This window comes from Limulus polyphemus, unplaced genomic scaffold (assembly GCF_000517525.1).
Source record: "Limulus polyphemus unplaced genomic scaffold, Limulus_polyphemus-2.1.2 Scaffold1920, whole genome shotgun sequence".
NCBI lineage: Eukaryota > Metazoa > Arthropoda > Merostomata > Xiphosura > Limulidae > Limulus > Limulus polyphemus.
The window spans coordinates 69,068-84,248 of record NW_013667530.1 but is presented as its reverse complement, the minus strand read 5'-3'; the positions used below and the strand labels follow the sequence as shown (position 1 = coordinate 84,248).

At 36.1% G+C, this 15,181-nt stretch overlaps 1 long non-coding RNA gene across 1 annotated transcript; it reads left to right on the top strand.

The window, feature by feature from the left end:
• Nucleotides 1-4,476: 4,476 nt before the first annotated feature.
• LOC111087241 lies at nt 4,477-5,541 on the top strand. The gene is made up of 2 exons (XR_002611955.1): nt 4,477-4,563; nt 5,066-5,541. It is a non-coding gene; the product is annotated as an uncharacterized LOC111087241 (long non-coding RNA).
• The last annotated feature ends 9,640 nt before the right edge of the window (nt 5,542-15,181 follow it).

Below are 15,181 nucleotides of genomic sequence, written 5' to 3'. Positions count from 1 at the left end.
CTCCCACCAACCCAAACAACTCCCCAAACCTTCACGCTGAAACCATGCTTCACAGTTGGCTGCAATCTGTTGAGCCAAAACTCTTGCTGAGGCATTCTTCAGACCCATATACTTCAACTGTCCGAAAATTGAGCGAATCTTAATTCGTCTGAGAACAATACGGTCTACCAAAAGTCCAGAGGCTAGGTCATCATATCATTTGCCCACTTCTTTCGTCTGACTATGTTGGCAGTTCTTAATCTGTGGAGAATCCATTGAACAGATTTCGGGCTCATCCCACCAACTTTGGCCATTTCTGCAGTCGTTAATCTGGGATTCATTTCGATGCTCCTCTTGACAGCCCTTTTTGGAAAGAAACCACCTATCTTATTTAGTTCTTTTGTTTTGTTCTGTTTTTGTCCTATTTTTTTGTGGTCTTTTTTTTTCTCTTTGGACAAGTAAGTTTAGGCTTGATTATCAAGTCCAAGGATTTGATTTTGTTGGTAAAAGGTATTTGTGTCGTATTAAATTAATGTTTATTGTTTTAGGTGTGTACTGGCGAAATGTTATATTGAATCGACACCTTTAAGAATATCTGAAAATATAATAACAGTAGCTTGATTTAGATTGAAATCCTTAGAAATGGTTTCTGAGAGACAAACTGGATGATCGTTAGTTCATCTGTGTTAGCTAGAAGAGTTTTTAATATCGTTTAGTAGCTTATTGTTATCACATAGTAGTTTGCAATTTAGCATTTTCTCTAAAAATTGATTGTAGAAAGATTAATTGACCTGTAGCTAGCGCGATTGTTTGTCTGGTTTCTTAATTACCCACTAGTTGCGACTTTCTAAAATTAAAGAACATAGATATTGTCGGAGAAATAACATAGAAGACTTAACTGTTCATATATGGAGTGAAAAATGAAAGATTTAAGTACACTATTGTTCATACTGTCGTATAGAGGAGAATATTTAAAATGTTTTACAGCGCATTTCATCTTTAGTTAAAATGCTTTTTGATTAACTACTCGTGTATTGTTTAAAAGCTGAGTCGAGAGGAGTTGTGATAAGGTGTTTGCTAGAGAATCTGCGAAAACGTTTAAATTATCTTTATCGCCGTCTTCATGTACGAAATCGTACTCTATGGTAAAAATATTGTTTATTGTTCTTCCTGATACTGCAGCATTTATTCTATTCTACAACGCTGAGGGTATATTTCTGCGTTGAATGATTAGCAAAAGTGTATCCATTATATTGTTTGTTGGTGTTTAAATAGTTGTTTAATGATGCTGTTAAGCTGCTTTATTTGTGGTTGATGAATGCTATTCTGAGAGGTCTTGTTTGGGAGTATAATTTCTCTGTGATTAGGAGATGAATGATGTTTCATTTGGGACTGTACTATCAATAGCTTGTGGCTAAATCGGTTAAGAAGGAATCAAGAGCTACTTGAAATGAGAGCCAGTTGTCTTTGTTTAGAATTTTAAAGAAGTTCAGTAAAAGGAAGTTGGTTGTTAAAGATTTATTTCACAAGCTGTCAGGTAGTGATCTCTCTATACATATGTGTTGCAATGAACTTGGAAAGTATTAACTTTGTTTCCAATTGAATGTAAAGAAGAAGTCAAATGTACAGTCTTGGCCAAAATATTTGCATATTTTATAACAAATAAGATCGTAATTATTAAGATGGAATACAAATACACTTAGCACTGTCAAATTGAGAAATACATGTTGTATTAAATATCTACATATGTAATTTGTATAATGAGATAGATTATATGGATATTATGAACGATTTGTAAGAACAGCAAACAATTTTATCAACACCTGTAGAAAGATGTGTAATTCAACATTTCACCTATCACAATGAAACCTTACCAACACATAAGTAATGACAAAATATAACATCAAATTATTATAAATAACGCCTGCAATCTTATATCAGTTCATATTAAATTTTCAGTACTTGGTTGATCCTTCCTGTACTCTAATAAACTTCTCAATGCTGTGGAGGAGGTTATTGATGTAATTCACGGTGGTTTCATCCCAACCTGTCACTAGAAGGAGCTGCAACTCAGCTACATTAGCTGGTTTAGGATCGTGATTAGTAATTTTCCAGCTCAGTTATGCCCAACAGCTATTAATGGGATTATAATCTGGAGACTTTGCTGACTATTTCTCCTGGTCGAGATAATCCTGAACAATACGTGCACTGTGGGCAGTGGCACCTTCCCCTAGCATATGGAAAAAATAATGTATCCATGTGTTGCTTATAGGAGGCGCCACTGACGTTTCCCTGTAGGATATGAAGATAAGTTTTCCACCATGAGGAATAGCTGCCGAAACATGTACTGCACCACCTCCTGAGTGTTCCCTGTGGAAAAGACAGTCTTCCCTCATTTGTTATAGATGAAAGCGACGAACACGAATCCTAAATCAGCTTTGACAAGCGGAAACAGGACTCATATGAAAAGATGGCATGTCCTAACTAAATTTGCATGCTGTCTTTCCCAAGTAACATGGTAACGGCGGTTAATTCAGATTAATTTTGGTTTGCAGATAGTCCTTCTTGCAAAATAACCTTGTTTGCTTAGTCTCCTATTCACTGTTCTTTTGGATACCCTGTAATGAAGGTATTCGTGCCATTCCTATTGTAAGACTTCTTTCGATCTTTATGTGTTAACCCGATCAAAAAAACGGTCATCTAATGCAGTTGTTTTTCGGCGTCTACCAGTAGACTTTCCTGGAACAATGTTTTCTGTAGTCCGATGATGTTTCGGGATTCTGGATACAGTACACTGTGGTACCCTACTGTTCTGGCAGGGTCCGTTTGCTTCATACCATTTCTAAACAGTCGAACAATTTGACGCCCATAACTTCTGGCACGTGACGAGACATAACTCTTACCAAGTACAGAGAAATTGTCACAACAAAGCGTTGATCTGTTTCGAAAAAGATTATACGAAAAGCACACCCTTTTATTGAAAACAAGTGTGTATGTGCGTTTTTTGAGAAAAAATGACATCTCAACACCTTTGAATATTTTCAAAACAAAAAATTTCCAAGATTAAAAAAAAACAACAAAGAAAACTAAAAACTATTTAGAAAACCTCAGTTCTATTAAATATTTTGTAAATCTTGAATCTACAGGAAAGGTAAAATTGTTAAATTAGCCTTTCGTTATTTTTTATTGTGTTTTTGTTTACATTTACACACATACGTACACGCGTGTAGACTATACACTGAGAGGTCACAAGTAAATAGACACCTAATTTTGCTTCAGTTAACTGCTTTATGCTAACTAATTTGTGTTACAACATGCCTAGAACTCAAGGCTCTCTCGAATTGTCAGATTTTGTTAGAGGAAGGATATTTGGTCAAGCAGATGGTGGAATAAGTCAGCGGCAAATTTCGCAGAATTTGGGAATCCCGCTTTCGACAGTCAACAGAATCATCATGCAGTTCAGGAAACACGGCAAGGAAACAACTGAGCAGCGTCCGGGTCGTCCTGGTCCATCGGAGAGAAGAGTGTTTCTCTGCCTCACATGTAGATACATACTCACTTTGTGTCGTATTGAAAGAAAGTTTATTATTTTTAGGCTGTTACTGCTAGTCAGTTGACATTTAAAAACTAAGCCTTGATTTTATGTGGGCTTTACTGAAATTCTCCGCTTTGAACACCAGGTGATATAGTTTTTATTTACTCAGTTTGATGTGAGGCAACAGCTAAGATAGAGTTTCGTGTTCTACACCAGAAGGTAATATCGTCTGCGAAAAGAGAATCTAAGATAGATAATTTATCTGTGAGAGGAATGGATATATCATTTATAGCTTGTTGTTAGGTGCACAATGAGCTTTCTATGCTGCACATTAGCAGGGAATAAACTTAGCATTTTAGCGTTATGAGCTTCGAAACTGACCATTGATTTTGGTTTGTTATCTTGGAAACCTGATATCTACATGTAAGTATAGGCGGAATGCTTGAATATCTGATATCTACATGTGAGTATAGGCGGAATGCTTGGAAACCTGATATCTACATGTGAGTATTACCTTTTAGCAACAAAATCAAATTCTTGGGCTTGATATTTAAGTCTAAACTAAGCTTATTTGTCCAAAGAGAAAAAAAAAGCCATGAAAAAATGGACAAAAACAGAACAAAACAAAAGACTTAAATAATGTTTCTTTCAATGTTTCTCTGCCGAAACTATACTTATCATTCATTTATAAAAACTACATTCGTCTTTTTCTTGAATACGGCTAGCCGTGGGGGCGTTATAATGTGACGGTCAATCCCACTATTCGTTGGTAAAAGAGTAGCCCAAGAGTTGGCGGTGGGTGGTGATGACTAGCTGCCTTCCCTCTAGTCTTACACTGCTAAATTAGGGACGGCTAGCGCAGATAGCCCTCGTGTAGCTTTGCGCGAAATTCAAAAACAAACGAATAAAATGTTTTCATTTTCCTTTTGACACTTGTTTTACTTTATCTAATTCTCTTACCCTCTACAGCCAGTACCTAGGCCAAGTAGACCTAGAACCAAAACAGTTGAGCAAGAATAAACGTTCTGCCCTTCTTCTTTTAACTTCTGGTAAGTTGCTTTCTCATTATTGTGTCAGTTTTAAGATAGTTAGAATGTGTTTCAAGTATAGGTTTTTCTGCATAACTTTTTCTACTGTTTAGAAACATATATCATCTCATTTGACTTATATTAGGTGGCGTTTTAACTGCTTAATATTGTTTTATGAATTAAGTGTGGTGTAGTGATCATCTTTAATCTTTATTTTTTTGCCTTATATGAATTTGAAACTTGATAATCGTTTTCAATATGTTATGCATTACTATTAAACGATTAGATAAATTGAACAGTATTACATAACTGTACAAACCTTCTTACACTAATACATCACTAATCATTATATGTATATATATATATTTAAATACAATGTAAGGTATAAATAAATAAACGATTCTGAATTTTTATAAGATAAAGCTCATAATTAAAATACCACAAACAATTGTACATACTTCGTATATAGAATACGTGTAATTGAATAGTTTGATTTTGATAACTCTCCCTTTTTTATCCACAGATTTTCCGATACTCTTTCCGCTGCAACAAAACATTGTTTGAATGGGTAACCTTCATCCAGCTTTTTTTAACAATTGGTAGCTTAGCAACTGGCTTAAATATTCAGCAATTGCGGATGACTTGGATTTCTTTACCTGATGATAGTTAATCAATTCTTTGTCCTTTGTTTATGTAAAAGACCTATTATAGTGTGGCGAACGTAAGCTTTGCCAATGTTTGTGTAGATACTTAGTTTGTTCATTCTTACCAATTATCAAAGAGAAGAAATTCGAAAGTTTATGTTTCAAATTTTTGTGTATTCTGTTTAATTTATTTCGTATACAGCGTGAGAGGTGTTAGTAGAAGAATACAAAAAAAATACTGGCACACAAAATACACCTGTTTGTCAAACTGAATGTGAAAGTTTCGTTTAAGGCTTTGTTTCTTTTCTGTGATTTTAATAAAGGAAAAAGAAAATAAAGAATCATTGTGAATGACCTACATGGCTTTTTACACATTACTTACGAAGATCAGAAACTAAACCAGAAAATTTATTTAAAGGCGAAATAAAGATTTTATGTACAGGGGCTTTTTTAAAATAAAGCTTAAAAACCTCCAAACTTGTAATCCTTACATCCTGTCAAAGAATAAGCATAGAGTTAAATAGTAGCATTATCTTTTTTAATGGTTATTTGGAGAAAATAGAAAAAAAAATCTTATTAAATTCCTTCAATTAATGAGGCTCAAAATGGTGTTTTAAAGAAATGAAATAATTAGTTAGAAAATAAAGGTCTATTTTAAACTCGGCTCTTAATTAATTTAAACAAATGTTTTCGTCGCATTAAAATGAATGGCTATGAAATTATAATCAAGAAACAAGAAGTTCGTTAAATGTTTGATTATTAAAAAGTTAGACTAGAAATGCTATAGGTGCTCGATTTTTATGAACAGATAATATAAGAAAGTTTGTTCTCTATTAATTTTATGACAAATCTATGTGCGCAAAGTCTAAAGTAAGTTTAATAGAAAAATCTATCGGGCTGTAACTTACGTTTTGTAGCTCATAGTGTTAGTTATATACAGTAGCTGTTTTGTTTTTCATTCGAACCAACCATTAGTTAAACAATATTGTAAAATAATCGCATTCCTATAGCAGTTGAATTTGTTATTATATTTCTTGAATAAAGAACAGACAGTTAACTTGTACTAAGTGACACTGTTAAAATTGTACCTAACAGGAGTGTTAAACATGCGCTTTGTGGCAGCGATAGACTTGTACTTAACGTGACTCTTGAGATTCTAAGCTGTCTTTTTTCAATAAGCCACATATTACTCTATAACACCAGATATTCAGTTAAAATTAATCGTATTCAAAAGACAGTTTTCAATTTATTATAAGACTTTTCTTCCCCAGTGATCGGTGGTAAATATGAGCGCTTATAACATTAAATATTGGGTTTCCGTACCCACGGTGGTCACAGCACAGATAGCCCATTGTGTAGCTTTATGGTTAAAAACAAACAAGCAAACCATAAGACATTTAAACTATAATTCCTCTTGTTAGAATCAGTCAACTTAAAATCCACAAATGATTTCTAATCACAAGATTTGTATTTATTACTAGTGCAATAGCTGCACAGTCGTCTAAAATATATTTATCGTCTTGTGTGCAAAAGAGCAGATATATACTTCATCATTTTGGTAATATAAGAAAGAAAGATTAATGTTGCAGATATCGTCGTTTTAAAACACAAATGTTATACAGTCAGCGACAATATAAATATGGAAGGTTAACAGAAGCAACAAATAATATTATGAAGAAACGAAGATATATACGTCGCCAGTAGGAATATCATATTGTAGACTAGTGTTCTCCTTTGAAGCTGAAAATTGCTGATTCATCAGGTCTGCATTTTGTCGTCTTAGTCGTATCTTGGGGTGTTACGTTTAGCTAAAAAAGTCAGCAAGAAAACGTCTTGATCCTCTTCCTACTCGTGAGATAGTGCATCTTATTTGAAATGTTATGATTCATAAAGTTAGAGAAGAAAGGAACATAAAACCTGGGCAACCCTAAGGACTACAGTAGACACTAGTCGAGAAGTAGACCCGGCCGGGTTCACTAACACAGGGAGCGTACGTGAAATGTAACCACGTAGAAGACAAAACTGATACAAAGAAAAAGAGTAGTAAGTGTGATTTGTGTTTCGTCCCAGCAAGAAGTATCATGTGTAGCGTCGAAGAAGGTACTAGCGAGAGTGTTTTTATGTTGCGCTTTTTTGTTTCGAAGAAAAGTTTCACGAGTTGATCTTTAACAATGTGCATGTTTGCATTTTTATTAATAAATGTGACAAGGGAGTAAGTAAGCTACAGATCTAGTCGGATAGCTTGAATTTTTATATTTTGTTTTGCATTTTATTTAAGTAATTGATTGTCGTTAGACGAAAGGGCGAGCATGTTTTGGTGGAACGGGGATTCGAACCTGCAGATTGCGAGTCGAGTGCCCTAACCACCTGGCCATGCCGGGTCTTGTAATTAAGTACAAAGCTACACAATGGGCTATCTATGCTCTGCCCATTACGGGTATTGAAACCCGGTTTCTAGCGTTGTAAGTTCGAAGACATGCCGCTGTGCCACTGGGCGGGGGACACATAATTACTAACTGAAGAGAAGTAACAAACTGTTATGTATTGTTTCAAGTATTTCAGAACATTATTCATAATTTGTATATAAAAAAACAACATACATAATGAAAAAATATTTATATTTTAGTATTTTTGCTCTTATCGAAATAGTCGATAATTGGAAGAATTACTAAATTATTTCCAATTTACGAAAATAAAATCTAGTTTATTTTATAGATATTATTATCATCATCTTTAGAATAAAACAATTTTTGATGTGTAGTATTTTCCGGCTCGCGGATTTCCCTCGGATCGGGCCTGGCATCGCTTGACGGTTCAAGCGCTCGATTCGCAATCTAAGGGTCGTGGGTTCGAATCCCCGTCTCCAAACATGCTTACTCTTTCAGCCGTGGGGGCACTATAATGTGCGATCAATCCCACTGTTCGTTGATCAAAGAGTAGCCTAAGAGTTAGCGGTGGGTGGTGTTGACTAGTTGCCTTCCCTATCACTGCTAAATTATGGACGGCTAGAGCAAATAGCCCACGTGCAGCTTTACGCGAAATTCAAACCAAACCTTGGAGCGGTCAGAGCCCGCTAACTGGAGGTTGGAAATATATCAAGTTATGACGTATGTCTGTTTATCTCTTCAACCCCTACCACAGTTCGTTATGAAGAAAGATTTGAATGACGATACGTGCATAAGAACAACCTTTATTTACACTACAAATAATGATAAAACACGATCACAAATAAAACAACGGCATCTGTGTCTGTTGTGGTCGTGTTGAACTGGCGTGAAAGGGAGTTAAACCTCAGTGAGCTGTCACTTTCTCTCACCAGTCCAGTGTGAACTAGGATTAAGTGAAACTACAAAATGAGAATAAACCAAAAGTTAAAAATATTTTGAATTAAGAAAAGCTAAGATCTCAGCTAAACTAAAACAATGCTAAATCTTCCAAAAATACTTTAAAATCATCTGGCTTTTTAGTACTAGAAAATACAATAACAACTTAAGCCAGATTTACACCAAGAAAAAAACCTTTTCTGCACGTGATCTTCACCCACTCGTGTTCGATCACAGGAGCGGATCCCCATACTATCATGTGATTCACAGAAAAGATGGATTTATATTCCTGGATGACTTATTGTATCTTCCTCTGTTAACTAACGTTTAGTAAACGAAGTCCCGAACAAGGCTAACAAGAAGCAAAGCTGGGATGTGTGTACTTGAACAAACTGAACTGAAAGATAATACAGAAATTTAGAAAGAAAAAAATCCACATGAACTAGGAAGTAGAAGACACATGACTTGTACCACATTTGTACCCCCCCCCTTTATATCTAGGTTGACCCAACCATCCCTAATTCTAAAACGAACAAACAAATCAAACTTTAATCATGTTTGAATCAAGAAATGGAATCGCTCGTCTTCTCTCCACTAAAATCACTTGCCCAACAATGCTTAGCAATACTACAAAGAAAAATGGCTACACGGTTCATATTCTCCCTTTAAGAGGGGTAATCTAATAGATTATGCATGACAAAAACAGAACAAGAAAATTACATATATTATTAAAAAAAAAAACATAAGTCCTTAAACAATGACAATGCATATAGAAAACCTTTAACAATGAAAATTACACATTAAGTGAAAACCCTTTAACAGTATGGTTCAAAATAACATTTTGACCCCTGAGATATCCATCTCCTTTAAGAAAGAGACAACTAAGAATAACGCTAGCAAAACAAAAAACAAATCTTTTAAATGGTTTTACTGCAGCTTTTCACAGTCAGTTTTGCCTGTGCAATGGGTGAGATGATGTTCCGCGAGAAAGACATTCAATGCTTCTCAAATCAAGGCCAGGAACAGTTGACTGCACAAGTGTATGTAGCAAAGAGAACCTTAATTTATGCAAATAGTATCCATACTTTAACCCAGAAAAAATCTAACACGGTTATAGAAGTCACTCATAAAATATATCGTTTCCTATCTAGAAAGCAGGCAGCATTAGCTCAAACATTGGACTGCCTAACAAAGGAAGAATACCTTGTGTTGCTTTGTAATTACAGACGATCAGCTATCCAACCGGATGCTGAAATGATCAAATGCATGGTAAGTGAAGCTGAATTAACAGGTGCTAGTGGTAACACTGTGGTTGTATCTATCACACCACAGCTGAAAGCAAATATAAAGCTACCAGTACACCTTAGGTCGTTGGTTAGAGCTAAGTCTGCTTTTAGATGATATATATAAATACAACATTGTGTCCTTCAATTTGTATAACGCATCAGATATTTTCGAGTGACTGATGGAGCTTAAGATCAAAAGACTGCAATGGGAGAGATGACTGGTTTACATCTATGATGTTTTTATGTCTGGCCACACTTTGGAGTTCACGTCTGAGAACTTGAAGGTGATATTCCAGTTCATATAGAAGGCAAGCTTGAAACCAAAACCAGGAAAATCTTTACTCGTGTGAATGGGAAGTTCTCGGTCACATTTTCGGGAGAGATGGAGTCTTTGTGGACTTGGTTAAGATAGTTGTGGAGAGATTGATCTCGATCCATCATTAAGAGAGAAGTCTGCGGTTTCCTTGGTCATACTACTGACGAATTGTGGTCAACTTCTCGAAAATATCAACACCATTTGTTGGCTTTCATTAAAGTGGAACTACATTTTGGATGGCACAAGGAATGTGATCATGCATTACGATCCCTAAAGCTTGCCATCGACAATAAAGTTAGAGCAGTATTATTTTAGTTGGAGGACAGAGTAGAACCTGTAATCGTGTAAGCTAGTCGTACACTCATGGTTCCCCATTGCAGATACTTTACGACAAAGAAATAGCTTATTGCAGTGGTAATCTTCATAAATTATTGCCAGAAGGATCATCTTTTGCTAAAGTGGTTAATAAACTTAAAAAATCCGGAAAGGATAATATTACGTTGGATAATATTATGTTGTAAAAATTACCTTGTCATAGTTCATTACCCGGGCCCGCAACATGAAAATGCGGATGGATGTTCTTATTGCATGGTAAAGCCTTGTTCATTCGTAGAATTTCCTGATCATGGACACCGCGGGAAGTTCAAATCATGGATGCTTCGGCCATAGTGAAAGTCAACCATGAAGTGGGTGATTCTACCAAAGGATGGATACTGAATTTAACCCTTCAGGATATGCGAGACGAATAATTGAAGCACCCTGACCTAGAGTGGGTGCTCCTTGTTGTCCAGAAAGGTCAGGCCCGACCAGCACTGGTAAAAGGAAGTGACACGGATAAATATAACCCGTGACAAATGTACAAGAAGTTAAAAATGTAGGAGGTTGTGTTGTACCAATATTACCAGCCCACGAGGGTGGTGGTGTTCCAATAGTACTGCAGCTTGTGGTTCCAAGACCTCATCATGACGAAATACTCTGAGGTTTTCACAACACAAAATTTAGAGGGCACCAAGATGTAACCCTCACTCGTACTTTTGTTCGACAGTGAATTACAATTACTAGTAAAAGTCTTGTACTATAAACGCACGCCATTTATTTCTTTGTCTTCACTGACATAGTAGAACAGTATGCATTATTCGACATCAAAGTCTACGGAATACTGATATAAACTTTTCTAGAAATTCGTCCATATTGGCTAGCTTTTTCATGTTACTGTAACTATTTTCAATATATTATCTAACGTGTTCTTCTTGGAGTCTTTGAAATCAGGGTCATAAGTAAGAATCTCCGAAAGTTTCGTGGAGATCAGAGGTCGGAAAGCCGGAAGATTTTCGTTACAGACAGACACAAACTGCTTTATAGTATTGATTTCAGTGTTTTATAGTGTTTCTTTTAATTTGTGCTAATTTTTTTCTATAAGAATTAGCTTTACAAAACTTATACTTTACCTTTATAAATATTGAAAAAAGTTTACATAAGAAGCGTAGATGACACTATCCAATTATATTCAACTGAAAAGCGATGGATCAGACCTTGTGGTTCACGTATCAGGCTGAATATTGGGAGGTCCAAAGTATGGACGCTGAGTACATTCTGAACTATGGTTAAAAGTACTGTGTAGGAATTGGTGAACTCTTTACATGGCAGTTAAACCCGTGTGTCTCTTAAGGCTTCGTTCAGATTGAAAATACCAAATATATCCAAAATGGGTGTTTTTACAAGCTTCCAACCTCGCTTTTTTTATGAAGCTTTGTTTTTAATTAAGTACAAGCTCCCCAGTGGCACAGCGGTATGTCTGCGGACTTACAACGCTAGAATCCGGGTTTCGATACCCGTGGTGGGCAGAGCACAGATACCCCATTGTGTAGATTTGTGCTTGATTACAAACAAACAATTAAGTACAAAGCTACAAAATGGGCTATCTGTGCTCTGCTCACCACGGGTATCGAAACCCGGATTCTCGCGTTGTAAGTCCGCAGACATACCGCTGTGCCACTGGGGAAGGGGCTCTTCTTTATGAAGTCACTTGGCATTTTCTATTTCTTAATATAATTCAAAAGGATTCAAAATAACTAAAAACATAAGTACTCTAGGTAATATAAGTATTACTACCGTGTTCTGATAAATAAGGTTATTTTCACTTTTTGAAATTAACATATATGCATACTTTTCATGATTTGAATACGAGTATTTTCTCGCACTTTACTAGATTTATTGTAAAATGCAAATACCGTTTAAATCACACTTATTACCCTATGCCACGCATAATCTATTAGTATTTACATGTAGTTCTGGGCTTAAGCTTGTCATAATAAATACCAAAGATTCTCCAATCTTGAGCAATCAAAAGTTTCATCCCGTTCACACACACACGCACTTGCGAAACACGTGATCCAGTTTTCCAAATAATATCAGATAAATATCAAAAATTGTTAAAGTATAGTTTTTCATCTTCAGTTTAAAATATACGAATTTATGGAATTTGCATATTGAGGGAACAAAATTAGCTGTCACAATACATATGTATATAAATTATGGTTTATTTGACTGCTTCAAGTACTCATGTAAAGCTACACAGGTTGTATGGGCGCTAGCCGTCCCTAATTTTGAACTGATAGACTAGAAGGAAGGCAGTTAGCCAACAGCACTCACCGTCAATTTTATGACTACTCTAAAGGAATGGGTAGTCTGATCTGACTGTCACTCTTACATTGTACCCGAGCCCCCAAAGTATGAAGCGAGATTTTGCGACAAATGGATGCGAACCATGGACTCACAAAGCCACAGTCCAACATGTTAGCCACTTTGCCACACCTGATACAAAATAATAGAAGGAATAACTGGTATAACGCAAATTTTACTAAAAGCTACTTTTATAAATACCATTCATGTGCATATTATTATTATTTCTCAGTGTAATTTGTAATTTCTGGCAAAGCTACTAAGGCTATCAGCTGCCATTCCTAATTTGAAATACTGACCAGAGAGAAAGCAGCCAGTCAACAGCATCCTACCACCCAACATCGACGATAAGTGATTGACTGTCACTCCTATAATGCACTCACATCATAAATTGCGTGGAAGACATTGGGAAAATCGTACGGATTCGAACCCCGTTATTTAATAGAACAGATTCGGTTAGATTTTGTATTTCTTTTCTTTCCGATGACATGAATTACAAAATGATTTTCTTACGAACGAAGGGTGTGTAGACGAAGTTTATACACAGAGTCAAGTAACGTGTTGTGTTATCAGCCATTTTGCTGAAGGCATACAACGATTTCCTAAAACTGCGTCCAGGACTTATTTAAGCCTCCCCCCCCCCCCACGTGGCACAGCGATATGTCTGCGGACTTACAACGCTAGAATCCGGGTTTCGATACCCGTGGTGGGCAGCGCACAGATAGCTCATTGTGTAGATTTGTGCATAACTACAGACAAGCAAACAAAACTTATTTCAGTTACGATCTTAAAACTATTAGATTAGCCCATTGTGTAGCTTTGTGCTTAACTGCAAACAAACAAACCTACTTTTTCACGCGGTAGTATTTCAGCTTAAATATTTTCTGCTTATTTGCAGCTTATTAAATATATGTTCTTTTGTTGTTGTTTTTTTGCAGCTTACTTGTTTCAGTTGCCACAGTAGAAGGAATACATCTAATACCAAACATTGTATTAGCCGCGCGTGGTCAGTAGCGATGACCTTTATAAGAGAAGTCATCAAACTGATCCGCGTTTATATATACATGTAACTGAAAGCAGGAACATTGCAGGCTGTTCAGGTAGCCCCTGGTGGCTCAGTAATAAGTCTGAATGCTTTTTACGTTAAAAATCGGGTTTCGATACCGCGGTGGGCACAGCACAGAGAGCCCATTGTGTATATTTGAGATTAACAAACAAACTGTTCAGATAATGACGTTTATATATCTGGCGTGTGTTTATTACAAATCCAAAGCGCTTTTCGTTCATCTTGTCATTTCACTTAATCCGCAGAATATTGATTCAATACAATTTCGTTAGGGATTAAATAATTAATTAAATAACACCGTTGCTAGTTCCGCTGAAAATATTTGAGGCCGTAGTGAAAGGCTTAATCTTCAAACATCTCAAAAGAAATTGCTATATATCAACTCGGTGCACGTAAATAACATTTTGCGCTTGGAAAAAAAAAAAAGAAAAAGAAGAGAGATGTAGTTGACTGTTACTATTCCTTTGCTAATGGTACGGCGCCGCTACAAAATTAATGAACGGCGAGAGATGCTACGTTTCTCGCGCGTCTCTCGTGAAAGCAGCAGAGGATGGAAGGAAGACCTACATTCTTCAGAAACAATTTAATTTTCACAAATGGTTGTATTCCCTGCATCCCCCATTCTCAAACACTTCCTTCAATTCAAAAGTATTCAAGTAAAACGTAGAAAAAAACAACAACACCTAAATCGAATGCATTACTGACAAGAAGAATGCCATTCTTTTAATACAAGAAATTTTCTCTCATTATTGGCCTAATGGTAGTGGATGGGTGTGTGTGTGTGTTCTAGTGGTTAGCGTGCTGTACTGTGAACTCGGACATCCATGGTTCGCGTCCCGTCGTCACAAAATCACATTTCATACTTTGGGGGCCATAGATGTGTTATAAGTGTGACGGTGAAATTCCATAATTTGATTATGAGGTGCCCAAAAGTGGGCAGTGGGTGCTGTTGTCTAGCTACCTTCCCTCTGGTCCATCAGTTCAAAACTGGGCATAGTTAACGCAGATAGCTCTTGTGTAGCTTTGCGTAAGTAAGTATCCGAAACAAACAAAAACCTAATGTTAGTGGCAGAACCGTACTTCAGTTGCAAAAAGAAATATTCGCTAATTCGGAGTTAGATTTGTGAATGACGAATATTTAGCGACGTTTCACATATAATATTTCTTCAACACTTTCTTTAGGAAAGAGACGATAGAGGGCGTGGAGTGAGGGTAGTAGTTATTGTTTGTTCGCGTGTATCACTATATTCACACAAACGGCTTGATATTGCCGTATAGTCGTTCCTAATTTTGAACTAATTGTTTGTTTGTTTGTTTGTTTG